This window comes from Hypanus sabinus, chromosome 17 (genome assembly GCF_030144855.1).
Source record: "Hypanus sabinus isolate sHypSab1 chromosome 17, sHypSab1.hap1, whole genome shotgun sequence".
Taxonomy (NCBI): Eukaryota; Metazoa; Chordata; class Chondrichthyes; order Myliobatiformes; family Dasyatidae; genus Hypanus; species Hypanus sabinus.
Genome location: NC_082722.1, coordinates 37849190 through 37876013, shown reverse-complemented (window position 1 = coordinate 37876013; position 26824 = coordinate 37849190). Strand labels below are relative to the sequence as shown.

The 26824-nt window shown below is 41.5% G+C and overlaps 2 long non-coding RNA genes across 2 annotated transcripts in view; one reads left to right on the top strand and one right to left on the bottom strand.

The window, feature by feature from the left end:
• LOC132406832 (uncharacterized) overlaps nucleotides 1–8108 on the bottom strand; it is a 97677-nt gene extending 89569 nt beyond the window's left edge. The window contains exons 1-2 of the long non-coding RNA XR_009516266.1: nucleotides 7989–8108; nucleotides 2254–2438 (exon numbers count right to left, since the gene is read on the bottom strand). This is a non-coding gene — a long non-coding RNA (uncharacterized LOC132406832). The remainder of the gene's footprint in view (nucleotides 1–2253; nucleotides 2439–7988) is intronic.
• Nucleotides 1–8926, top strand: part of LOC132406833 (uncharacterized) — a 46716-nt gene extending 37790 nt beyond the window's left edge. The window contains exon 3 of the long non-coding RNA XR_009516267.1: nucleotides 8803–8926. This is a non-coding gene — a long non-coding RNA (uncharacterized LOC132406833). The remainder of the gene's footprint in view (nucleotides 1–8802) is intronic.
• The last annotated feature ends 17898 nt before the right edge of the window (nucleotides 8927–26824 follow it).

Here is a 26824-nt window from a genome sequence, read left to right as displayed (position 1 = left end):
GATAGCGATGGGATCAATCTACCCCATGATAGTACCATGGGGCAGTGAGATAGACCAGAGGAAGGGAAAGGCATGTTGTAAAGTAGCTGCAGTGATGTCACAGAGGACTTGTTTTGTGCGCCAGCAAGCCGGGCACTCAGCAAGGAACTGCTGCAATAGACAAATGAGGGCAAAAGAGATGATTTTCTACAGCTGTGGCCTCTCAGGTCATTGTTGGAGGCAGTGTCCTGAAAAGAGAGGGAAGTGTGAGAATCACTGACCAAATCAGGCAGAATCCACAACACTACCCTTCTTTCTGATTTCACTGCTGACCAGATTATAGAGCTGGTAAGGTCAAACGGCTGACAGCAGCCTTCACTGTCAGCTCTGGATGTGCACAACAGCATTGTTGGGGGGCCGGAAATGCAATATGTTAGTGGACACAGAAGCATCGGTATTGATAACTGACCTACCCTTGTCAACAACTGGACAGGCTTTTTATATTACAGGTTCAGGAGGGAAAGAATTGATTCAGATACTCAAAATCGGCAGAGTGCAGCTTCCAGCGTATTTCTGGGTCTGTCCAAATAATGAGGATACTGTCCTTGGAATAGACATCCTAAGGGAGGCAGAGACCATTACAAAGGGAGAAATAATATGAACAAGTCAAAGGCAGTGAACACACGTACACCCAATAGAGTACACAAACCTTGCCAGCATAGCTGCAGCAACCCTGATCATCTGGGACTGGAGCCAGGAGAGTGTCTTTGGGTTATTTTGTCAGCGGTTCCCGGTGGTGTGGGCTAGACAAGCAAGATTGTGATTGACTGAAGATATACCCAATTAAATTAGAGGGAGAGCTACATAAACCCAATAAACAGAATCCTATAAAAGCTGATGCACTGAAAGCTGTTCAGAACACAGTGAAGGAACTAAAAAAGCAGAGGATACTAAGAGAGACTGCATCAACCACAAACACATTTATATGGCCAGTAGAAAAGCCGTATCAGTTAACAATAGACCATGCCACCCTTAATAAGACCACACTGAGATTGCATCCCAGGCGAGCCCCCAAATGTCATGACTGTGAACAAAGTCACCAGAGAGATGCAGCTGGTAGATGTAAAAGTCTTTATTTGAGCCACTCACAACCTGAGTGCTATTGGAGTCACTTGAAAGAGAGGCTCCCTGACCCAGCATTACAGCACATTTTTAGATGTTAAAGAACAAAGATAGGACAATTCTGTAGTTGTAGTGCCCTCATATGGCTTTTTCTGTGTTACATGTAATTTTCCAAATTCTTGGGTCTTCCCACCAGTGCACCCAAAATGAATATTAACTACAGTGGTCTCTGATTTGTATTCATGCAGTAGGGTGCTAATCGCATTCATGCATAAGAAGACATATCAGTCAACTGGGAGTTTACTGGACTGCAATTTAATCTAAAATACAGTTACAGGAAGACCATTGTTCCAAACTGCATTTTAAATTTATTCTACATTCCATATTCAGATCTAAAGGTTGGTTTCTGTTGAAATTAATGTTTGCTATATATTAGAGCTCCAGAATACATCCTAAAAGGACCATTACTCAGTTAGGGGTATGTGTTTGCAGAAAGAATTGACCCATAAGAATTTCCCTTCTTGTTGATGGGTATCGTCTTTTACTGAGTATTTGGGACATAATGCCTGGAAGTGTCCTGGAACAATAAAGTAGAAACAGCAACCCATTCTCCTGCACTGATCTCATTCCTCCTGCGGTCCCTACCTTCATGGTCTCCTCCACAGATTAGGTACAGGGTGATGAGAGAGAGAGTGAAGACAGATGGTGATCTAAAGAGTAGGAGACTCAGGATATTCCTTTTCTGCACCATTCAGTTGAGCGGTTGTCTATTGAAATGGGTAGATTGATCAGATCATCCAGGTTGACCGGAATAATCCCGCATGGTGGTCTCATGCCAGACCCCTGCTCTCATCTATGCTGGAAAGCAATAATGAGGGATTTCTTGTTCCACCCCGTCTCAACTGTGAGAGTTTCAATCTTAACTGCTTAGTCCCTCACTGTTCATTTCGCTTTGCTCAGGTGCATGAATGGGTGGGCAGCTTTCTGACCCCGTCCTAGAAAATCAAACACTCTCATGTACTCATTTACAAATTGCTGAAAAGATTTAGCTCCAGGGGAACCTTGTTCTCATAGAGCATTGAACAGGCTGTTGGAATCTGTCTAAAAGATTCATCATGTCGGTCAGCTTATGTGCATCATGATTGAACTAACCTGTCTGGGCTTGTCTTTCCGTGAGTGGTTGTCGGACTGCACGAGCCACTTCTCCCAACCAATCCTTTGCTGACTTTGACGTCTCCTGCCTGGCTAACAAATTTGAGGGCCATCTTCAGCTGTTCACCCTCCACTGGTTCCACTTCGGTGCTTGAGTCTTGCTGACAGGATGTGCCACGATGGTCCTAGTGTAGATGGAGAGACACTGAAGCAGGTTGGAGGGTTCACTGAATTTTTATAAGAACTCCCACAGAACAAAAGGGAAATAATAAATGCTGGGCCAACAGGGCCATTAACTAGAACTCTAAAATGAAAAGCTAATGCTGACACTGCAGTAACTTAATACTAAATTAATTCCTTAGACCATAAGACAATAAGACATTGGAGCAGAATTAGGCCATTTAGACCATCATGTCCACCCTGCCATTTCAATGTGGCAGATCCAGTTCCTTCTTAACCCCGTTCTTCTGCCTTCTGTCTGTAACCTTTCATGCCTTGACTAATCAACTAATCAAGAACCTATCAATTTCTGCCTTAAATACACTCAATGATCTGGCCTCAACAGTCACCTGTGGCAACAAATTCAACAGATTCACCACCCTCTGCCTAAAGAATTAGCTCCTTATCGCTGTTCTGAATTGACATCTCTCTATTCTGAGGCTGCGCACTCTGGTCCTAGACACTTCCACCAGGGCAAACATTTTCTCCACATCCACTGTATCGAGGCCTTTCAATATTCGATAGGTTTCAGTGGGGTCCATACCCTCATTCTTCTAAACTCTAGTGGCCCAGAGTCATGACGTACTCCTTATATGATAAGCCTTTCATTCCCAGAATCATTCTTGTGAGCCTCCTGCGAACACTCTCCAATGTTAACACATCTCTTCTTAAATAAGGGACCCAAAACTGCTCACAATACTCCAAGTGAGGTCTCAGCAGTGCCTTATAAAGCGTCAGCATTACACGCTTGCTTTTATATCCTAATACCTTCAAAATCGCATTTATCTTCCTCACCACTGACTCAACCTGCGAATTATCCTTTAAGGAATTCTGCAAGAGGAGTTCTGAGCCTCTTTGCACCTCGTAATTTTGAATTTCCCCCACTTTACAAAATAATCTCTGCGTTTATTCTTTCCACCACCAACGCTGTATTTCATTTGGTACGTCTTTGCCCATTCTCCTAAATTGTCTTTCCACAGCCTCACTGCTTCCTAAACACTACTTTGTATCATCCACAAACTTGGCCACAAAGCCATCAATTCTATCATCCAAATCATTGACATACAATGTAAAATGAAACAATCCCAACACTGACTCCTGCAGAACACCACTTGTCACTGGCAGCCAATCAGAAAAGAGCTTTCTTTATTCCCACTTTTTGCCTTCTGCCAATCAGCCAATGCCCTGTCCATTCTCGTACATTTCCTGCAATACCATGGGCTCTTAGCTTGTTAAACTGCCTCAAGTGTGGCACCTGATCAAAGATCTTCTGAAAATCCAAGTACACAACATCCACCAATTCTCCTTTGTCTATCATGTGCTATTTCTTCAAGGAATTCCAAAGAACTCTACTTCACAGTGTCAATCTAAGCTGTAATCTTCTTTCCTGGAACGAGTATTGTTGTCACTGTACATTGGTCAAGACTTAACAAGGCAGAAACAGAAGGAACCACAAAGAAACCCTTACTGACTGGAACATACATACTTTTGAGCGTGATTGTCGACCCCTTTCAGCTGCCTACCTGTGAGAGCACCCAAACTCTGTGGCCGTCTGTGGTTGTGACATTGTATGTAACTAATTCAACATCGCTTACGTAATGCACTCCACTTGCAGATGCAACTGAATTCCTACCTGTATGTTCACTGGATGAGGTCACTGTGCTATTGAGTGAGATGAGGTATATTCTTAAATGCAGCCGATGTATTGAAAATACACTGATATCTCTTTGTAGTTTCAGTTTTCTATTATGTCTTTACCCGATATAAACCACATTTTATAACACGCTCCTGACTACATATTGTTTGCTTTTTCTCGTTAAGCCTTTGTGCTGTGTACAAATACTGTATCACATTCATACACATGGACTATCAGCTAATTGCATCAAAACTCTTGGAAGTGCTGTGAAAAATTGCAGAAGGTATTTCTGCTCTGTTTCTTAAATATGTCTCTGTCGTTGGTGCTTTAAATTCAGACATTGAAGCAATTTATTTCCTGTTTGTTGAAAGCTTTAAGCTGCTCTTGGTTTGTCTGCACAATCTTTGCAGTCCTTTCTGACAGTAAACTGCAAGTAATGGAATGATTAATTCTAAGCGTCTAATTCTGACAAGCTCAGTAAGTGGTGTGGCATTTTCTCGCTACCTTGGAGGTATTTTTTATTCAAAAATGGTAATAGAGATTTTTTGATGTCTGGAATAAAATGAGAGGAAAATCTGAAATCTGTTCTTACTTAATATATTTCTTGAACTCATTTCACCGAGCTCCCTGCTGGTGTAGAATTAATTTACAGGACGAGCAGGAAACTGCTCAACCTTAGTCAGTTCCTCTTCAGAGCCAACATCACGCAATATCACTGACTGCTTTACACTCTGCTATGTGCACACTTGGAGACCTTGTTCCAAACCATTGTCATTTCCTTCACTGAAGTGTCTAAGTGGGCGGGTCTTACATTGGATATGTGGAAGACGAATATTCAATTCCTGAATCAACCTGCACTTCCATAATCACTACTCAATATAACTGCACAATGAGCACTTTGACCACCTTGCACTGCATCGGATTTGTTTTTGTTCTTTTTGTGATATTTCTTGTAAAATGTTGTATTTATGTTTTTATTGTAAATGTGACATTTAATTTTTTTTTTAATTTAGAGGTACAGCGTTGAACAGGTCCTTCGAGCTATGCCACCCGGCAATCCATCAATTTGTTTCTTTATCAATTTTTTTATTGATGTTAAAAGCGCATATATACAAGCAAAAGGAGAATGATCTCAAATATATTTATCAATAACAATACGTACAGAAGGTTAAATAAACATTATCAAAATCATGCATAGTATTAATCTAATATAGAATGTATAATAAGGAAAAAGATAATTAATTCTCCTCTTATCAATTCATAAAAAGAAAAAAAGATTTTTTGAAATTTTTATATGAATAAAACCCCACTATTCTCTACAAACAAAAACAAAAAAAAAGGACTGGGCAAATCAATCCTGTGAGTAACACTAAGAAAAGAAAGACTTCCTGATCAAATCAAAAATTTCGAAAAAATAACTGGAAGAGAGTCAGTACAAAAATCAATAAATCAAATCATATGAAAAGATTGAATAAAAGGTTGCCAGATTTCTTCAAATTTAAAGGATGTATCAAATGTCCAACTTCTTATTTTCTCTAAATTTAAACAGGACATGATGGAGGAAAGCCAGTAAAAAACAGTAGGTGGTTTAGGATCCTTCCATTTAAGTAAAATGGCTCTCCTAGCCTGAAAAGTTGAAAAGGCTATCATCCACTGAGCGGAAACAGGAATATATCCTGCTTCCAATGGAATAATCCCAAAAATTGCTGTAAGTAAATTCGGTTGTAAGTCTTGCTGTAAGTAAATTTAACTCCAGCTTAATCATGGGACAATTTAGAATGACCAATTAACTTACTAATCGGTACATCTATGGACTGTGGGAGGAAACTGGAGCTTCTGGAGGAAACACACACACAGGAAAGAGCGCACAAACTTGCTTACAGGGGACACTGGAATTGAACTCCAAACTCGGATGCCCCAAGCTGTAATAATGTCATGCTAAGTGCTAATGCTACGTGCCTGTGATGCTGCTGTAAGTATGGATTTTGTTACACCTGTGCGTACATGTAGCTGTACATACAACAATAGACTCAAGTTTAACTCTGACTTTGCAAGCAATTCCTGACCTACAACACCAGCTTCCATCAAAGAGGAAGTTGATCATTGTGGATTATTTCCCAGGTCTCTGGAGCCATCCCACACTGAAGCAAATATAAATAACTAAATTCATGATAATCTCCAATGCAACAACTTAGTCATTTGTCAGGCCTACACAGGCAGGCAGCTCCCACCCTGCCATAGTCATTCAGCTAATAGGAGTCACCTGCTACCCATTTCCAACTCAGCACCTGCAGCCTATTTAAACCCAGCTCTTATCCATAATCCTTGTTCACTCATCAAACCAGCCAGCTCAACCAGTTGCTTATAGCCTTCAGTTTGCTTGTTGCCTTGTCGTGTTAAGTATCTGTTCTCTCTTGTTTTGTGGTGTCTTGTGACTTGTTATGTTGCAGTTTATTAGTAAAGTGATCGCTTTCCACTAAATCGTCTCCGCTGCTCTGTGTTTGGGTCAAGCCTCCTCTACCTTTCCTGACAGCATTAGTTACCTATGGGGAAAAGAGTTTGAGGATTGGACATACTATCAGGTTCAGACTCTATAGAACAACGTTATTCCTGTCCTTCTATAAGAATCTGAGATGGACAGCTCACAGTGAGCACCTCAAAGCATGGAGAAGTTTATCAATGCTGTGTCTGCTAAGGAAGGGTCCATGGCTGGTATCCTTTTCTAAACAATAATCAATACCTCTGATCAGGTTCATCCAGCCTGTGGATGGGCCACTTTGACCTATGCATTAGTGCATAATCCTGAAGCAAAAACTCCCTTCTGAGTTCCATCATGGCAACAGACTCAAGAGGGCAAAGAAAGTGCTTTAACAATCTCCTCCACACCTCCTTGAAAAGAACATCCTCACCGGCTTCTAGGAAACTCTGGCCAAAGATTGCTAAAGCTGCAGAAACTTTCCTGAAGGTTTTGAGTAGTTAAAGCAGGAAGAAGAATATTTCAAAAAACCAGAAATTTTATACAGCTGCTCGTCTTTACTTTTCTGATGTCTTTGTAATTGAGGTGCACAATAGGAGGCCCCTGGGCTTTTCTAGTCCTCTGTTTCACTAGATCTCAGATGCTTGATTCAAATTTACATCATAGTTTGCAACTCCCTCACATATTCCTCCCCCCCCCCACACCACCTGTGCCTTTATATCACAAATATCCTAGCACTGTGAGATCACCTATATTCTATTCTATACAAATTCACACTTATTTTTAATCTATCCTCACTAAATTATGTTGACTCCTTATCCCTGAATGGTTTAAATGTAAAATTCACATTTTTAAATTTAAGTCATTTACTTCCTAATCATTTAACCTCCTTTAGCTTTATCTATCATCCGCCCTCTTCCTTTTACTCTGCCATTTTTCCCATGTCAAATCTAATTTGTTTGCTTCAGCAATTTAGCTCTGTGTTCCAGAATTCCAAACACACTTTAAAGCTTACAACATACAAGAAATGCTTGAGAAACATCAGCAGGTCAGGCAGTATCTATAAGGGAAATAAATGTCAGCTGCTCACTTCCCTCCATAGATGCTGCCTGAACTTGCTGAGTTCCACCAGCAGTTTTTGTGTATTGTCCCATTTCAGATTTCTCGTGTCACCCTTTGGTTCTTCACCTCCCTCTTTCGGATTGACTCCTCCTGGAAGTTTCAATTTTATTTCTTCTGTATCTCATTGGCAAGGGATAAGCTGCTGAAAAACTTTTTCATTCTTACAGATGTAACAACTGCAAAATTAGCATCTACATAAATGATGTATATGATATATTAAAAAAAGACTGAAGAATCTCAAGAGAAAACTCTTGGCAATAAAACATAATTTATCCTTCATACCTTCTGCCACATTCAAATGATTCCACCTTCAGCTGTGTCTTCCCTTCTCTATCCTTCCAGCTTTCTGAGGAGGTTATCCCCTCTGCAGCTCCCTTGGTCAATCTTCCACCATCACCTCCCACTCCACTTCTCTGGGCATTTCCTTGTGCAACTGTAAGAGATGCAGAGGTTGTCCTTTTACCTTCTATCTTCCCACCATCTAGACAGCCATCAGGTAAAGCAGTAATTCACTAGTACTTCTTCCAATTTAGTCACTGCATACCCTTTTTACAATGTGGTATCCTATATGTGACAGAAGCCAACTGTTTTACAAAACTGTCCAAAAAGATGAGCATGATTTTCCAATGATAAGTTGGTTATTTCTCTGTCCTACATCCGCTTCGATCTCTATGGCTTCTTACATTACACAACAATGACCTACACAAGCTTGAGAGTGAGCACCACTTTTTCCGTCTGGGCCCTTTTCAGCATTTGGGATTCAATGTAGAATTTAATAAATTTTAGGTAATCATCCTTTTTTTCCCTCTCTCTCCACATATATAGTCATACGTTCCTGGTTCAATTTATTTCCTGTTTGTATCTGTATCTATTGATTTTTAAAGTAATTGTTACGTTGACAACTTTGATCTACACCCGTTACATAAATTCCTTTTGTTTCTCTTCTAATCTTGCTCTGCAAATTAAAACACTCTCACTTTTTCGGGTCAGATCAGAGGTTCTCGATCTTAAACACTGAATACGTTTCTCTTCCCACTTATGCTGCTGACCAGTTAAGTGCTTCCAGCATTTTCTATTTTTTCTATTTTTGTTTCAGGTTCCAGCATTTGCAGCGTTTCGCTCCAAGGAACATATTGGGTCTGATTATTATCCTCCAACACGCTAAGGCAAACACTGCTTCTGGAGATGATTGGAAAAGCTAGTGGGAGAGTAGGAACTGCTATCATTTGCCCAATTTCCAAACTTCCAATGCCAACCTTCCTTTCGCACAGTCTTTGAGAGGACAAAACTCATTGTGGTGCTTTCTTAATAAAATAAGGTTGCTCAGTATATGATTATATTGCATTGATAATTGACTATAAATCTGTACAAAGATTTACCTGCATTTGTGTTAACCGTGAAAGTACATATTTTTATTAAAACATAAGAGCATAGATACTAGAAACCTGAAGCAAATATATTGTATGAAAATATTTCATATGAAAATATTTGCTATGAAATTAAGCATTTTGTAAACATAACCATTATTTTAGCACAAATACCAATGTCTATCCACGTGGTATTCTGTTTGGTTCATATTTTGTTATTGAGTAATTAGGAACGAAAGTTAATTTTTTTAACAGCATGCAAGAGAAATACTCTTTAATGTTAAACAGGCATTGAAATCCTTCAGATACCACATATACAGATTGCACTCATATTTGTTAGCAAAGGATTTAAAAGCAAAGTATACATTTATTTATTTTGCATCAGTTGTAAGAGAGTGGATAATGAAACGCAGAGACAAATTAATAATGAGGCTGCAAGCTGATGAAAATGAAGGGAAATGTTGAGCATCCTTAATTTCATTTTAACTGCACAATTGGACTCGGTAAGGAAGGGCTGCGCCCCTAGTTCACACATAAGGGCTGCTCCTCTAGTTCACACATATGGTGCCATTGAGCTGGCTGACAGGAAGTGCATGAGAACAGCTCAGGGTGATTTGCAGACTAATTTTATTCTCGGTGCTGTCCATGTTGACAATTACCTGGATCGTGACAAATTAAAGTACGTTAGGAATTATCGGAATAAGAGGAAGGCCAATGGGCTGATCAAATTTTTACTTCCCTTGTCTCAGTGTATTAGGCTCCACTGGATTGTGCCAGCAGTAGTATTTTATGTTGGCCATGGGAGAGTTACCTGCACTGCCCTCTCGGTGATGATATGAGGGATTACTGCCCCATTGACTGAGTCACGAGTGAGGCATCCAGCCAATTCAATGTTTCCACATGGCGTCTTTAGTAGGTGACAGAAGCCCATGAAAAATGGGCTACTTCATATTTATTCAGTGATACAATATTATACTGAGCAGCACAAAACTAAATGGAGTGAAACAGTGCCTCAAGGTACAATGACTTGGCAAGAGAAACATGAGCACCGATGACAACTAAAATTCATTTCTCTATAATGCATATTACATGCTGCCAGTTTTAAGACGGCAGCAGCCAATGGAAGTATTTGAATCAGCTTCACGATTTGAAGTTTTCCTGGTTTTGTGCCTCCCCCACCCCCACCCAGCTCCGCGGCACACAAGATAGCGGATGTGTGAAGCAGTAATTAGATCTCACCATCTGATCCACGAGCTGCTTCAAGAAGGTGCTGTGCAACTGTGGCGGGAATGCTTCATTGGATGCAAAGTGAAATTGATCTGCTGTGCAAACAGGAGATCTGTGCAAGACATTTATGACAGTCATTAAACCTTATTCTTCCTCTGTGCTGAAAAAAGTGAAACTGGCTTCCTGTCCAAATCAGACTCCATCAAGCATTTTTTCCACATCTTCTTCCTTTCTACCTTCAGTCATGAAAATAGATCAATCATGAACATGGATGTAATTATTATTGCAGGTTGAGCTGTTGGCATGCTCCACAATGATAATTAGTCTAGAGACTGCAATCTATAAATATTGTGCAGTAAGATGATCCTCTGTCCTCACACCAGTTTATATAATAAGGAAAAATAATACTCCATTTAGAGTCAACATTATTTAAGCACAATAATATCATCTGGAAGTCATTTGTATGTCCTGGTGATCCATCACAAGCGCCTGTTAAAAATACGCACCCTGCATTTATGAGATTTCCAAAATGATGGTCAACATCTGTGCAAACCCACAAACTCACAGAGCATCTCCCTGGCAAATGGCTGCAAGCCTTTCAGGCCCAGGGAAAACACTGTTGGAATGCAGAGCTATTTATTGTTTATAAAAATAAACCATCTGGATAAAGGCATACAGAGAAATCATATCGAACAGCTGAGAAAGCAAGCCTCCGAAGTTATCATTGTCCATCTATGATGCAATCAGACCACACCGACAGAGAAAACCTGAAGTTTGTTTCCACTTTATTGCTCTGTTGCTGAATATATATCCTTGTAAATAAGTGATAGGCACTGTGGGTGGCTCACAATCAAAGGCTGGAAAAGTCAATTTGTCAAGTAATTGTAAATGGTAAAATAGTTAAAAATAATCTCTAATTCTCATATGACCATATTCCATCATCTGTTTATTTTGCCTGCTTGCCATCACTAAGAATTGTTATATAGCAACATATCATACTTGTAGAAATTTCCCCTCATTTTTCCTAAAGGAAATCCTACAGGAGATAGAGATCAAATACTTCGTAATGATATCTTCCTAATTCCCTGTCTCTTTACTTCCATGTGAGGAAATGAATTTGGTCAGTCCAAAAGAGCCTGTGGCCTCTTGTCTCCCAGTAACTGCGAGTGATTTTCTGAAGGGACCTGTCTACGTATGTACATTTTCTCAGTTGAAGTTTATGGCTTCTTCCATATAGAAGGGCAAGGAGAACAGTAAATTGGAAAGTCACACATCATTCAGATTTGGGAGATATCATTATTGTTAGGCCTAAACCCTGCACCTCTTACCCAACAGCACATTAGTTACACTATTCCCATCTAGATTTCAGGGATTCGCCATCATTCTCGAGAGAAATTTTGGACAAAAAAATTCATTCTGGTTCAGCCAATGATGCCATATCCTGCAAATGAAAAAAAATGCCAGCCCTTTCTGTGTTTACTGCAGCTGAGTTGATAAAGATAAAGCTGAATGGTTTGCCATGTCATTTAGGAGTTAGGCACATTAGTGTGGGCCTGGCATCACATATAAACCTCCTTCCCTGTAAGATATGAAACAGATAAGTTGACACCAATCCAACAGTTTTATGGCATTAATACTGTGATTGGCTACTTTTTAAACTACAGATTACTTGATAACATGAAAAATTGTAGCACATTGCCACTTTTCTGGAGATTCTATTTAAAAGACATGCATGGAGTGGGGGAAAACTAACTCCACGAGAATCCTGCTCCTGACAAAATTCTTGCAAACAGGAAAGGTTGGATATCTGAAATTGTGAAGATCACTATTGGCTTCCATCAGCTGTAACATAACACCTTTGTAGAATACCTCCATTGTAGTCCACTTAGCTAATGCTGTATTTCCATATTGAAGCACCCAAGGTACATATTTAGAAGGGTGATGTTTCATTCAGTGACACATCTCACCATTGTACGACTTTCGTTGTTCTGATCATCCAATGTTTGGGTTCCTCGTGGACGTTATTGCACTTAAAGAGCATTCCTTGCCTCTAGGCAACTCGCCAGCAAGTCTTTCTGGAGTGGCAGAGAGTTTAGTGATGGTGGGCTGCTCTTTCAATGAAGCAGGTGAAACTTAAAACCCATGTTAATGTTCTGTTAAGTGAATAAATATTATACTGAAATTAACAAGCTGCCTCTTCTGAGGAGATGGGTCACACATGACTTAACACACAAGAGTACAATGCAGGAATCAATGAGTTGGAGCTGGCTGTCAAGTTCTGCCCACTTAACCCTACCACCCATCCACTTCCAAATATACAAACTAGCACAGCATTTAAAATCCAGTCTAAATCTGTATGCTCCTGAAGCAGGAAGTTGTTTTGCCTGAGGCATCATCAACTTCCCATGCTTAATGACGTGGGGGGGGGGGGGGGGGGTGGCGCGCAGGCACAGTGGTTTATGGTGAGCAGAATTGGAAACAACACAGACCTGGAGGGAGAAAGTCAGAAGTACATGATTACATGACGCCCTTCAAACGTCAGGGGTTCTATCTCTTCACCCGTCCTCAGTCGCCAAGCTCAAATTAACCTCGATCAAATGCTCTTTCACTGTCAGAGGAACAGAGGAAACAATTCAAATACGTTCTCAAAATCTCTTTGAAAAAAATGCAACATCTGTATCAATTCCTAGAAATCCCTGGCCCATGATGATTGAGAATGGAGTAAAATTATTTTGGGTGGCACTGAGAAACTCAAGTCCATATGTTGGGAGCACATAGACTTTGCATGTGAATGGCTATGATTCACTTCTAGCCCAGAAAGATGTCTTAGTCCAAATGGACAAGTTAGGTCAAAGGGCCTGTTTCCATTCTGTAGTACTCTAAACTACTTAACTGCTCACCACCCCCTCACCTCTGAATATTTCCTGTCCCAGATGTTCCCATTATCTGCTGGTCCCACATAGGCCTTATCAGCCACCTCAGACCTCAGATTTCAAAGTACATATATGTCACCACATACCAGCCCGAGATTAATTTTCTTGCAGGCATTCACAGAAAACACAATGGTATCAATGAAATCCACACACAACAAAGACAAGCAAATAGAGGAGTGGAAAGTAAGCCAACTCAATCCCAAGAAACTGAAGGTATAGAGAGAGAGAGAGAGAGAGAGAGAGAGAGAGAGAGAGAGAGAGAGAGAGAATCACCTCCTTTGCTGGCAGTAGTTAACTGATTGTCTATTACTCTTTCTTCTTAGACCTTAAATCTAAGAATCTGTTACCTGAATTTTCTATGTAATAGCAGAAAACTTTATTGAATGAGATCTCAATGTACACAAGGGAAACGTGTATCCATTTCTATCTCATTAAAACTTGTTTAAGGGTCAGCACAACATTGTGGGCTGAAGGGCCTGTATCATGCTGTACTATTCTATGTTCTATGTTCTAACTGGGGATCTTGAATTGAAGCATCCACGAACTCAGTATGTCCAATGCTTTGTAACAAGCAGTCAGATACAAATGAACATTAAGCAACACACACAAAATGCTGGAGGAACTCAACAGGCCTGACAGCATCTATGGAAAAAAGTACAGTACATAGATGCTGCTTGGCCTGTTCAGTACCTCCAGCATTTTGTTTCCTGATTAGCTAAGCAGTATGAATTCAGAATACATGTATGATGTATGAATTATCCTTGGGCATCCCTCAGTAAGTTCTAATATACCGCACTGATGAAAAAGTGTAAGATGCTTTCATTTAATATGTATAGCTTTCAAAGGAAAATTAAAATTACCAATTTCTTTGATAATATTCTTTGTTAATTCATTCCTTTGAACTCTGGTGCATAAATTTAGAGCCCAGTGTATCGGAGAAAGTGTGTTAGTATGGACTGAAAGTCATTTATCACATGGAAAACAAAGAAATAGAATAAATAGATCTTTTTTGGATGGAATGATACAACTAGCGGACCACCTCAGGTATTAGTTTTTGGCCCTCAGTTCTTTACTATTTGCATGAATGACCTAGCGACCTAGTGAAGAGAATGAAATATGAGGATTCCGAGAAGCTTATCGATGAAGTGTCAGTGGAAGGGCATGTGGTGATGAGGACACTGTGATTCTGCCACAGGGTGCTGAATGACTGGCTAGAACCTGGCAAGTGGAGTTTAACATGGTGAGCCTGAAGTCATGCACTAGAGTCAGAGAGGTAAAATAGCATATCATTATCTAAAGATTGAGTAAAGACTGTGAATGAATGAAGTCCAGCAGGATCTAGGTGTTCCAGTGCAGGGAAAAGTTAGCAGGCTGGTTCAACAAGCAATATAGAAGGCAAATGGCATTTATAGCAACACACATAAAATGCTGGAGGAACTCAGCAGGTCAGGCAGCATCTGTGGAAATGAATATATAGTTGACGATTCAGGCCAAGTCCCTTCTTCAGGACCACCCTAGGTATTTAATCCTATGACAACTAACCTAAACATGAAAATTGAAAATCCATCATCTCCAACAAATATCCAGACCTTGCACTGTAGTCTAACATTAACACAATCTCAGAATCAGGTTTGTTATCACTGACATTTGTTTTTTTTTCAGAAACAGAAGCTTCCAGCAAAGGAGAACCTTGATATTTAATGTCTGGAAAGAGCAGATTAGCTTCGCTCTGGGTACATTTGGCTGAATCAAAATGCACTCTAACTCACACAACATTCTGGTTGGAAAGGGTTCTCCCTTTTCTTGCATGTTTGCACCTTCAGCGTTTTATAGTTGTGCCCTTAATAGCTATGTCAAGCTTCCTTCCCTCAGGCTGTGCAATGGATAAGGAAGGTATCTCCTCATCACCTTCATCAGTGAGCAACTAGTGCTGAACTGCCAGCAAAGCTCAGCACCCACATGTACTGTATATCAAATAAAGTGAAGCCAAATCTTCAGAGTGACACTTCCTATGCTGTTATCTATCTATTGCTAAGTTGGCCAATATTTACTTGTATTCCCTTCTGCACAAATTATGAACTCCAGAGCCAAATAATCCAATATGTCAAAAACATCTTCGCATTTCTAATCAAGAAAGATAACATGCAAGCATTGACTAATCATTCTAATGTGCATTCCCTCAGTGCCTTTGCCTGACCTACATTGACATAGCCATCGCGTTATGGGTACAGCCAGGTTGGTGGTTTCTTGGAGTGAAGAAGTTGTGCTGGCTCCAAGTGGTATCTAGGGACTGTTCTGGGTCCATAGGACCTGGCTTCATGCTGTATCAGCCTTGCATGAGTAGCAGCAGTCCGGGTTAGCTGAAGAGCGACACAGTTTGGCTTGTCACCAACGACTCTGACAGATTTCTATAAAAGACCCCCTTGAGAGCATTCCGACTGGCTGCATCACCTTCCGGCATGGAGAGGCCACTCCATCATGGGCACCAGCATCAAGGATATCTTCAAAAGGCGATGCCTGAAAACAGGTGACATCCATCATTGAGGATCCCTCATCCCCTCCTATTATGAACTTCAGGGAGGTGGTACAGGTTCCATTCAACACTCAGAAACAGCTCTTACCCCTCTGCCATCAGAGCTCTGAACAGTCCATGAACCCACAAACACAACTTCAATATTTTTGTTCTCCACACACATATATAATTTCTTATTGTAATTTATAATATATTTTATGTATTGTACTGTACTGCTGCCACAAAACAACAAATCTCATGACATATGTCAGTGATAATAAACCTGATTCTGAGTTAAAGTGGCAGTGATTGAAGCATGCATGCTACCATCTGAGGAAAGACAATGGATGTGCACTCACTGAAATCCCCATCTGGCCAAGCAGTTCGCTGGAATTCATCACCGGAGTACTATTGCAGCCTTAAAGCCTCTCACAACTGTGGGATTAAGATTCAGAATTGTGGCAGACTGCTGCATTGGCACCACCATGAATTAACTAGCAGAAGTCAGAGCTACTGCTGCTAACTTGGGTTCGTGCGGTGGTCTTCGTCATCAAATGTTGGCCACAGTTAAGTCGGAGAAAATGGATGTGACCATCATTTATATGTTGGAAAGGATGGACTCCAGCTCTGGGCAAATTAGGCTGCTAAGGTGACAGCTGGGGTCCTGCCTGGTGCTGGCCCTCACTCATCCTATCAATGTTCCAGCTGCTTTCAGACGCCTATGCAGCCTCGTTCTCACCTAAGTCCTCCAGATCTGGTAAGGAACCCCTTTCTCTATGAGGCTGGCACATCCCTTGCCTTGCTGCAGTCCTTCCAAATGGGGAATATTCTCTGGTTGGCAAAGTGCCAGGACCCCAGCTGGCAGAAGGGTGTGACAGATGTCATAGTGCAGTGCCTTCCTCTTCCCTCGCTGATGGCTGGTACTTTTCAAGTGTCAGAAATCAAAAAGCAGCAGAGCTTGATTAAGGTCAGGAGGGAGCAGGTAAGTGGACACTTTTAAGCCACCAAGTCGCAATTATGCAGAAGGGATTATTGGATGAAGAATAGATAGAATATGAGTGGAATAATTACTTAGATACATACCTGCAGCCTCGATGATTCTATGGAGGCCACAGGTTTTGTTTTAATCAGAGTTTCTCCCAAATGCCTGAGTAGGTGGAAGCAGTCGGAAGCCATCCAGTCTGTAGTTGCAGCTGGCATTGTGAACTACATTCTCCTGCAAGAAGATTTAAAGGCATTAACAAGTGCTTTGCAAAGTGTCTGAGTGATGTATCAGGCATGAATGATAGCTGTAGGAAATGTGTTAGATGAAAGACGTGTGAGAGTTGGAGGAGTTGTTATGCATCTGTGCAGTAGTTAGTACACATGTTGGCCAATGGGCACTTCTTTTTTATTAGTGACCTTGACCACACATCTTTGGCGGTTCACTTCTTTCACTAATGTTTTAAGCTCTGTATCGTTTAAATGGGGAATTTCACTACCGTGTTTCTTGAACTGCATGATGATGAATGGTCATGACCAGACTTGGGGATTGTTGCCCCTTCAACAATTGAACAGAAATTGATCAAGGTTTACTCTGGTAAAGATAGTGCCTGTGTTTAAATGCTTCTTTGGTTGACATCTTCTGGATAGATCATGAAACCATATATTTCACTTCTTTTATGTCTTTTACATTTGCTTTTCGACTTGTATGTGATTCTGGAGCTGCTGGAGCTTGTGATTGACAATTCGGAGATTGTTTGGGTGCTCCAGCCCTCCGCTGTCTCCAAGAGGATTCTACGAGGCTGAGGCAGCGTGAGTGAACCTCATGGTGAGCAGGCTGCAAGACAGCGCACGAGCTGATGTTTGACTCCATTTCGCCGATTAAAGTGACGAGGGCACTTGAAACATCAAGACAAATGCCGAAGTTTGGAGATGGTTCAGGTGTTCTGGTGCTCTGCAGTCTCTGAGGGGATTCTGGGAGACAGAAGCAATGTGTGTGAGCCTAGTAATGGGCAGGCTGTGGGATGGGACACAAGCTGATGTTCGACTCCATTTCACTGATTAAAGCTTCCATTGTGTGCCGCTTAAAGTGACGAAGGAGACTGGAACATCAAGATAAATGTGGAGAATGAGCACCAACTGCCTGTCTTTTCTTCACTCTGTACCAGAGAGGGGAGGGAGATCCTGCCAATCTGCCTGGAGAGTGTTGCCCACATTTTCTGCATTTTGGGTGTGGACTTGGACTATAGACTTTTTTCAGTCTTATAGTTCCTTGTATTTTTGTGCTTTTCACCCAATCTTTCTCATTTTTTTGTGTGGGAGGGAGATTTGGGGGTCAATGTGCCAGTTATGTTTTTATTCTTTTTCTCTGTGTGCAGAGGTGGAATTTAGGGGTTGATAATCATGCTGCCTTTCTTTTTTTCCTTGGCTTCAAGAAGAATTTCAGAGTGTATACTTTGATAACAAATGAAACTTTGAACCTTGGAAATTGGTTAGGCTTAATATGGGTCAAAGGGAAATGCATCGTAACTGACACATCTAAAATGCACGTGCTTGGGCAAGGAGCACGTATAATAATCACACTGCAGTCATACTGGAGGGAGCTGATGCTGTGATTATTTCTGCCTGAGCATAAAAGATGAGACAACATTTAGACTAGGTTTTAAAATTTTGAAGAACTTTAACAATGTGATTAAGGAAAGGCTATTTCTTTGGTTGGAAACTGATGATAAAAATTTATCACTAAGAAGTAAGGAGAGAAGGATAGGAAATGTTTGCAGAGCCTGTTTTACTTTGGGAATAATTAAGACAATAGTTATCACAATTTTCAAATGGGAAGGAAATAAATACTTGAATCTGATGAAGATAAAGGCTATGGGAGAGAGCACACTGAGAGATTAGCTCAGCATCACCAGAGCCAACAGCTGACACTGACAGGCTGGGCTGAGTCTCTCTCATATTGTAAATTTCTAATGTTCTGTTAGGTCTGCTATACCTTGAGCTTACCAAGCAGTAGAATCACAGCAAATCCAGACAAAGCTCTCAGTAATCCACTTCTCCAATTACTTCCAACAGTGAATTGCTAGCAGAATGATCTTTCCATGTCTCTTATTCATTAAAGAGACTGTGAATATTTTTCTAATAGTTGCAATCATCATCAATGCACTATTAACACTTGTAATGGCAGAGTCTCCCTGTTATTTTAATCTTTAAGCATAGCTTCTTCAAAATTTGCTGCAGGTGAGGGTTACACAGGTGTGAAACAGCAAATCCTGATTGGTCACAAACAAGAGGAAATCTGCAGATGCTGGAAATTCGAGCAACACACACAAAATGCTGGAGGAACTCAGCAGGCCAGGCAGTATCTATGGAAAAGAGTACTGTCAACGTTTTGGGCTGAGGCCCTTCAGCAGCACAGGAGAGAAAAGGGTGCGGAGTTCTGAGTGGAAGGCCTTTGATCTGGAAACATTCTGCCAGTGATGCTTAACCTACTAAATGATTCCAGTGCTTTATCTTTTTTGTAACATGCAGATAATGTAAGCTGGAGAAATATTTACGTTAAATAAAATCACACTTGGTTATTAACTTTCTCTCTTCATTATGAACTTCTAGACCTGAAGTGTGAGGACGCTTGTTAACAGCCCCAACAGCATTGACTTGCTATCATAGGCTAGGAACTCAGATGTTTTGATGTTGACCTCAGTACCTTGAGTGAGACACAGTGGGCAGGAAGGAGCCAGCTCGAAGAAGAAGGTGGTAGGTACGACAAACTGGAAAAGCAGTGGCAACTTCCTGGGGTGAGCTTTGTCAAGAATGAGTTGGTATCATGTCTCGGTAACTCTCACTGTGTGATAATTGAATGTTCCATGACACTACAGCCCACCCTGATGCAGAACCTTTATGCTGTGAGCAATGGCTCCGAATTCCCAACCCTGTAGGCTTCATATGGTGCCAAACAGTTCATTTATTCTGACCGTTAAAAGTCTTGTCCTGTATTCCAGAGGGAGACAAACTGTTCCTTCTTGTCACCATCAATGCAAAATGGTTCCACCACAGCGTAACGGTTAGCACAACACGATTAACCCTTGGGGCTTTGGAGTTTAAAGTTCAGTTCTGGTGCTATCTGTAAGGAGTTTGTATGTCTTCCCTGTTACCATATGTCTTTCCTCTGGGTGCTCCAGTTTCTTCCTACAGTCGACAGGTGTAGCAGTTAGTAGGTTAATTGGTTGTTGTAAAATGTACTGTCATTAAGCTAGGGTTAATTAAATGGGTGACGCGGCTCGTTGCGCCAGAAGGACCTGTTACACGTGTATCTTTAAATAAAAGATTATATAGCAAGCCATATATAATGGAAGCAAGGAAATCTAACTCTGAAGAATTTCTCCTGACAAAATGCTTGAAACATTTCTCACCTAAGAGATGAGCACAAGACTTCACGTTAACTCTTCTAGTTTGAGAAATGATCTTGATGTCCAAGTGAAAGATTGCCAGTTTTCTGCATTACCCGCATCATAACAAGCCAGATTGTTGGACTGAGCACAGATTAATTCATTTTTGTTATCTTGTTTAGCCTGTCCCCATGTAATGGAGTCAACAGAAACATTGCAACAAGAAAATCAATGCTGAGGATCTCAAGGATTCCACAAAGAAAACTTTTAAAGAGCTTATGAATCAGCATACAGGAGGGAGATTGAAAATCTCGATGAAGGGTGCCACAACAGAAGACCTCACTCAAGGTCAGGAAAAGCAAAGAGCTGTTTATTGACTGTGGGAGGAGGAAACCACAGGCCCATGAACCAGCCGAAGGTGGATGGGGTCAGAAACTTTACATTTTTTGGTGTTATCACTTCAGAGGATCTGCCCTGGGACCGACAAGTAAACATTGCAAAGAGGGCACTCTACTTTCTTATATGCATATGCGGCCCGTCATCCAAAATACTGAGAAACATCTATAGATGCACAGCGGAGAGTATCCTGACTGGTTATATCAGGGGCTGGTAAGGAAACACCAACGTCCTTGAACAGAACAGTCAACAAAAAGTAACGAATATAACCCAGTTCATCACAGGAATAATACTACAGCCCATGATCTCTTCACACTGCTGTTGTTGGGAAGGAGGTATAAGACCATAAGGTCACACATCATCAGTTTCAAAATTCAAAATTCAAAGTTAATTTATTATCAAAGTACAGATGTGTCACCATACACAACCAATGTGCAAAAGAGAACAAACTGTGCAAATACAAAAAAAACATGAATAAGCAATGAATATCGAGAACATGAAATGAAGAGTCTTTGAAAGTAAATCCATAGGTTGTGGGAACAGTTCAGTGATGGGGTAAGTGATGTTATCCTCAATGGTTCAAGAGACTGATGCTTGAGTGCTCCTGAACCTGGTGGTGTGGGTCCTGAGGCTCCTGTATCTTCTTCCTGATGGCAGCAGTGAGAAGAGAGCATGGCCTGGGTGGTGGGGGTACCTACTTGTGACAGCGCTCCACGTACAGTAGATATACATGTGGGGAGGGCTTTCCCCTGATGGATTGGGCTGTGCAGGATTTTCATCAAATAGCACCTTATAGACATCCTAATGACAAGACAAGTGACAAGTGAGGTTTATTGTCATTTAACTACATACATGTGCATAATATATATAATGTATGTAGAAACAAGACTTTTCTTTGACCCAGGGTTCAAAGCACATAACATATATAACATACGGCAACTTATGAAGGTAAAGATAAAATCTACAGATCAATCATGCATAAGGAACAAACTAAAATGCACTAATATTAAATATTGAAAGATACAGAACAGATTAACCAGTGACACTTTGAATACAATGTGGCTAGGAGTTCAGAAGCCTAATGTCCTGGGGTAATAAACTTTTTCTCACCCTGACCGTTCTTACATTTATGCATCATAGCCTCCTGCCTGATGGTAGAAAGTCAAAAAGATGTTGGATGGATGGGTGGGATCCTGAATAATACTAAGGGTTCTGCGTATGTAGCGCTCCTGATAAATGACCCTGACGGTTGGTAGGGAAACCCCTATGATCATCTCAGCTGTTCTCACAGTGCTTTGTAGGGACTTCAGGTTCGAAGTTTGACTGCTCCCTCACCAGATGGAGATGCAACTAGTCAGGATGGTCTCAATGGTGCTCCTGTAAAACACAGTTAAGATGGTGGGTGGGAGCCTTGCTCGCCTCAATCGACGGGGAAGAATTGGAGGCTCTGCTGTGCCTTCTTGATCAGGGAAATGACATTTAGGGACCAGGTGAGGTTTTCTGTGATGTGAACTCTCAGGAACTTGGTGCACCTGACTCTTTCCATGGAGGAGCCATATACCTGCAGAGGGTGATGGTTTGTCTGTACCTTCCTGAAGTTCACACTGATTTCCTTTGTCTTGTTCACATTCAGGTTTAGGTTGTTCTTCTCACACCAATCCACCAGTTGCTCCACTTACTGTCAGTACTCCGCCTCGTCATCGTTCTTGATAAGACCCACCACTGTTGTGACATCCATAGATGTGATAACACGGTTTGAGCTGGATCCTGTGATACGGTCATGCGTCAGCAGTGGACTGAGCACACAGCCTTAGGGAGTGCCAGTGCTCAGAGTAATGGACAAGAGATGTTACTGCCCATAAGGACTGACTGTGACCTTACTGTTAAGAAGTCCGGTATCCAGTTGCAGAGGGAGGTGTGGAGACCCAGCGAGGACAGTTTCCCCATCAGTTTCAGGGGTGTGATGGTGCCGAATGCTGAACTAAAGTCTATAAACTGCAGTATGCCATATGAGACCCCGTTTTCCAGGTGACTTCCAGCCATAACATCCTATCATGTTCTGAACACCTTGATGAGCCTGGGGTCCACCAAATCAGCACCTGAGAGGAAGATTTTGGCTTCTCCAGAAAACACTAGAAATGGTTTGATGAGAACGTACCAAATGTCAGCATCGCAAAAGTCAGCTTTCATTCATTTGCAATAATTTCTGTCTGTGATAATTCTATCTCAAAGTTTCTTAGTAAAATATGTGGATTTCAAGACAATATAGTTTTTACCATGCTGCATGCAATAATGTTTTTCTGAAACACACTCATGCAGAATACACCATTTTGTATCAGTAAACGTGCCACTAAAGGGGTGTGAGTAGCTCAATTGATACTTTAAATCACATATTAGTTTCCCAATGGATGACTAGTCTCAGGGTCATTAACATAACTAAAGGAAAATACAAGCCCTAATTCTTTTTTCCTGTGCTAATCATCTGAAGCCCATTATGTATCCTGCAATTTTACAGTGTCTGCTGACACATACCCTTGGGCAAAGAAACATAATTTCACAAATCTGCAGCATTTAAAGGAAGCATGAAAAGAAACCTAATTTCACCGCATTTGGTCCGCTAAGCATCATGTTACAAAATTTCTTTTTCTTTTGGAGAAGTAGTGTTTCTGTATAACTTGTTCTGCTGAGCATTGAACATCAGGTTTGTACCGAGACTCAATGTATAGATATTATCAGGAAGTTACAACAATAAAAAGACCAAGTAGCTACTTTAGAAGGTCATGCACCTAGGCTTCACAATCTTGTGCCAATCTGAACTTCAGAGCTAGATTGGCAGAGCCGTATTTTCTGTGAATAGTTTTGTGTTTTTTCTCCATAACCAGCAGCTTCCAGGGTTCTCGTCATTTCCTATAATTAAATTCTTTGAGTGGTGTGACAATATTCCATTAATAATTACAATTACAACAAAGTATTTTAATAGCGCAATTTTAAAAAATCCTAGCGATTTAATCACAAGAGATGTCATTACTTAGATAAAGCAGTTTAATGTTTCACAGCACTCATATATGTTTGGTAAGGAGCACATGAGGGAAAAATCAAGATTTCATCAAGCAGTCAGGGCAGACTCACAAATAATCATTAATAGGGAGAAATAATAAAAGAACTACCACACCCTGGTTATAGCAAACAGATGATGTAAAATGACAGCTTGCAATTGTTTTTAGTTTCTAATTGAATCTGTTTGTATGACAGTGTTCAAAGACAGCAGACATGGATTTTGCATCCTGCTGATTTTGGTCAGGTACTGAGGCATGAAAATGATGCAGCAATGATGTACTGATGTCACTTAACCCATTTACATCGCATTTACACCGAGCCTTAATCACTCTAATATGAAACAAGCTTCATGCTCTGCTAGTTGTTCTCAGAATAGACTTAAAGCATCCAGTGATTTCGGCTTGTGACTTTGATGCAGCTGGGCGACACGGTAGTACCGAATGGAGATTGACCAGCAGCTCTGGACTTCAGGGGAGATGCCAGCACACTTGGTCGCAGCGAGTTCTCTGGTTCCAACAGGTGGTGTAAATGGGTGTCTTATATGTTTTTTCTTGTCATCACAAGCCCAGTTTGACATTGGCAATGCAAAACATTGCAAGTTTGGCTCTTTGGTTCATTGGCAAGACGGTTGGCGGGGAGCTGCATGGCCTCGGATGTTGCGTGGACCAGACTGTCATGCCGCGCCGTAGCCTGTTACAGCCATCCGGGGGAGGAGGCGCTGGAGATGATGTAGGAGAGAATAGATGTGCGGTGGGCATGCTGGGTTAGGGGCTGCCCCTTGCAGGCTGGCTCCACCATCAGAAATGACTCTCCAGTTTTCACTCCCTGGAAGACAAGCTCAACAGCTTTCGTCTGCGGCTGACCCAGCGTGAGATGAGGAACTGCTGTGTACTTGTTCTTGCTAAAATACAGTGCCAGGACAATGTCCCATACACCATTAATCTTCAAGTCATGCCACTCAGGGAGTCTGCTAATATTAATTTTTGCTACTGTATGTATTATCGTGCCTATTGTAAGGTTTTTGCAAATAAAACAACATGAAGCATTTTAAATTTAAGAAAAACCATAGCAATTCATTTATTGAAATCCAGATATCTGAACTCAAAGCACAGTAAAAGTACTTAATGTAATTATATAATCACTTCAAACCCATCTCTTAAAGTGAATCCCAACTCAATGTTGATGGTTGTGAATTATGTATATTTCCACCAATTACGTTACCCTACACAGAATTAACTAAAACCAGCATTGTGAAACCGTTTGAGTTTGGACGTTCTGCCTGGCTCGGGTCCCATGTTCCATGGGTGGAGGAACAGCAGGTGCTTCTGGCTCATCCTGAGGTGTGTTGACACACTCATGGTCATGTTGTGATGGCAGGGACAGGGAAGGGAACTCTTCCAAAACTGGGTGGGCTGGTTGAAGGCATTCAACTGAAACACAATTTACTCCTCTTCTCTATGATAAAAGGCTTTTCTCTCTGTTCCAAATTGTGGAACAGGCCATCGTAAGGGGGCCTAAAGGGGATGTTGGTGTGCATCATGATGGACTAAAACAAAAAGGATAGAATGTTAGTCAACAGGATCCCAAGAGAGCCATAGGTCGTGATGGGAAGTAGGAATAGGTGCAAAGGAATTAAATTTACCCCCTCAATAAATTCAGGATGGAATGCTGTTGACAAGCTGACCAAGCAGTCATCAGGAATGAAATCACCCGGCACTCGTAACATCTGTCTGTAGACTACCCCAGCTGCGAATGACTGCAAGTCCTCTTTTGGAACTGTTCTGAGCCCCAGCAGGACCTACAGGAGATGATCAGTCAGGGAAGCCCTCAGAGCATTTTGTAAGGAACAGTGAAACCACTCGCATAGGCCATTGGACAGTGGGTGATACACCATGGTGTGAAGTAGCCTAATGCCAAGGTTCTGGGCCATTGCAGCCCAGGGGTCTGATATGAACTGGGGATGGCAGTCAGAGGAAATATTGGATAGGATGCCAACCCAGGTGTTGATGAATGCCCAAGCCACATCCGCGGCCGTAGCCGGTGCTAGGGGGTTGAACTCTGGCCATTGGTGGTACTGTCCACTATGGTAAGGAGATGTGTGAAATGCAGAAAGAGGGAAGAGGACCAACCAGGTCCTCCTTGACATGGTCAACCATCGCTCAGGGATCTTAAAAATTGCCAATGGTGCCTTTATATGACAGTTAATTTTTGTGCTCTGTCACTTCACACAGGCTGAACTCCAATCATGCACGTCCTTCCTAAGGCCATGTCACACAAACTTTAGTGCAGCCAATTTCTGTGAGGCTTTCTGGTTCAGATGAGAAAGGCCATGTATAGAGATAAAAACAGTTCTCCTCTAAATTATGAGCATGTGGGGTGAGGGCAACTGGCTGAGAAAAACCCCAGCTTTCCTGAACTTAATGTCAGCCAACCACAGGCCTGTGACTGCTGTTCCATAAGCTTGGACCTCTTGGTCAGCAGCTTGGTCTGCTGTCATGCTGGCATAGTCAACTCCTATGCGTATGGCCTCAATGGCTGGCTGTGAGAGGTAAGCAGCCATGGCATTACTTTTCTCATTGATATGTTGTACATCAGTTGTGAACACTAATATGTAGGTCAGGTGGTGTTGCTGTCGTGCAGACCAAGGGCCTGATATTTTGGCCATCACATGCACTAGGGGTTTGTGGTCAACGAACATTGTGAAATGGTGACCCTCTAGAAGAAAATGAAAATGGCAGGCAGCCAGATAGAAACAGAGGAGCTCGCGGTCAGACGTGATGTATTCCTTTCAGGCGGACAGTGGTGTCGGCCGAAGAAGACAAGTGGCTGCCACATGCCTTTGACCAACTATTACTGCAGAGCACCCACAGTATAGTCTGAAGTTTCAGTAGTAATGGCTGTAGGTGCATTGGGAAGCAGATACGCCAGTAAGGTTGTGTTGGAAAGGGCTCAGTTGGTATCATCAAATGGCCTAGTCACCATGACATAGAAATTCACGATACCTAAAAACCTGTCGTTTTTTATCCATAATAGTGGCTACTTTTGATGGGAGGGGTTTCATACCTTCTGTGGAGATGCAATGGCTGAGAAAGTCAATGGTTGACAACCCAAAGTGGCATTTAACAGGGCTAATAATCAATCCTTGTTGGCTTAAGCACTTGAAACATGTGTGGAGATGAGATATGTGTACGGATTTGGATGCTTTGGCGACAAGTATGTCATCCAGGTAAACAAAAAGAAAATCTAAGTCTTTTAA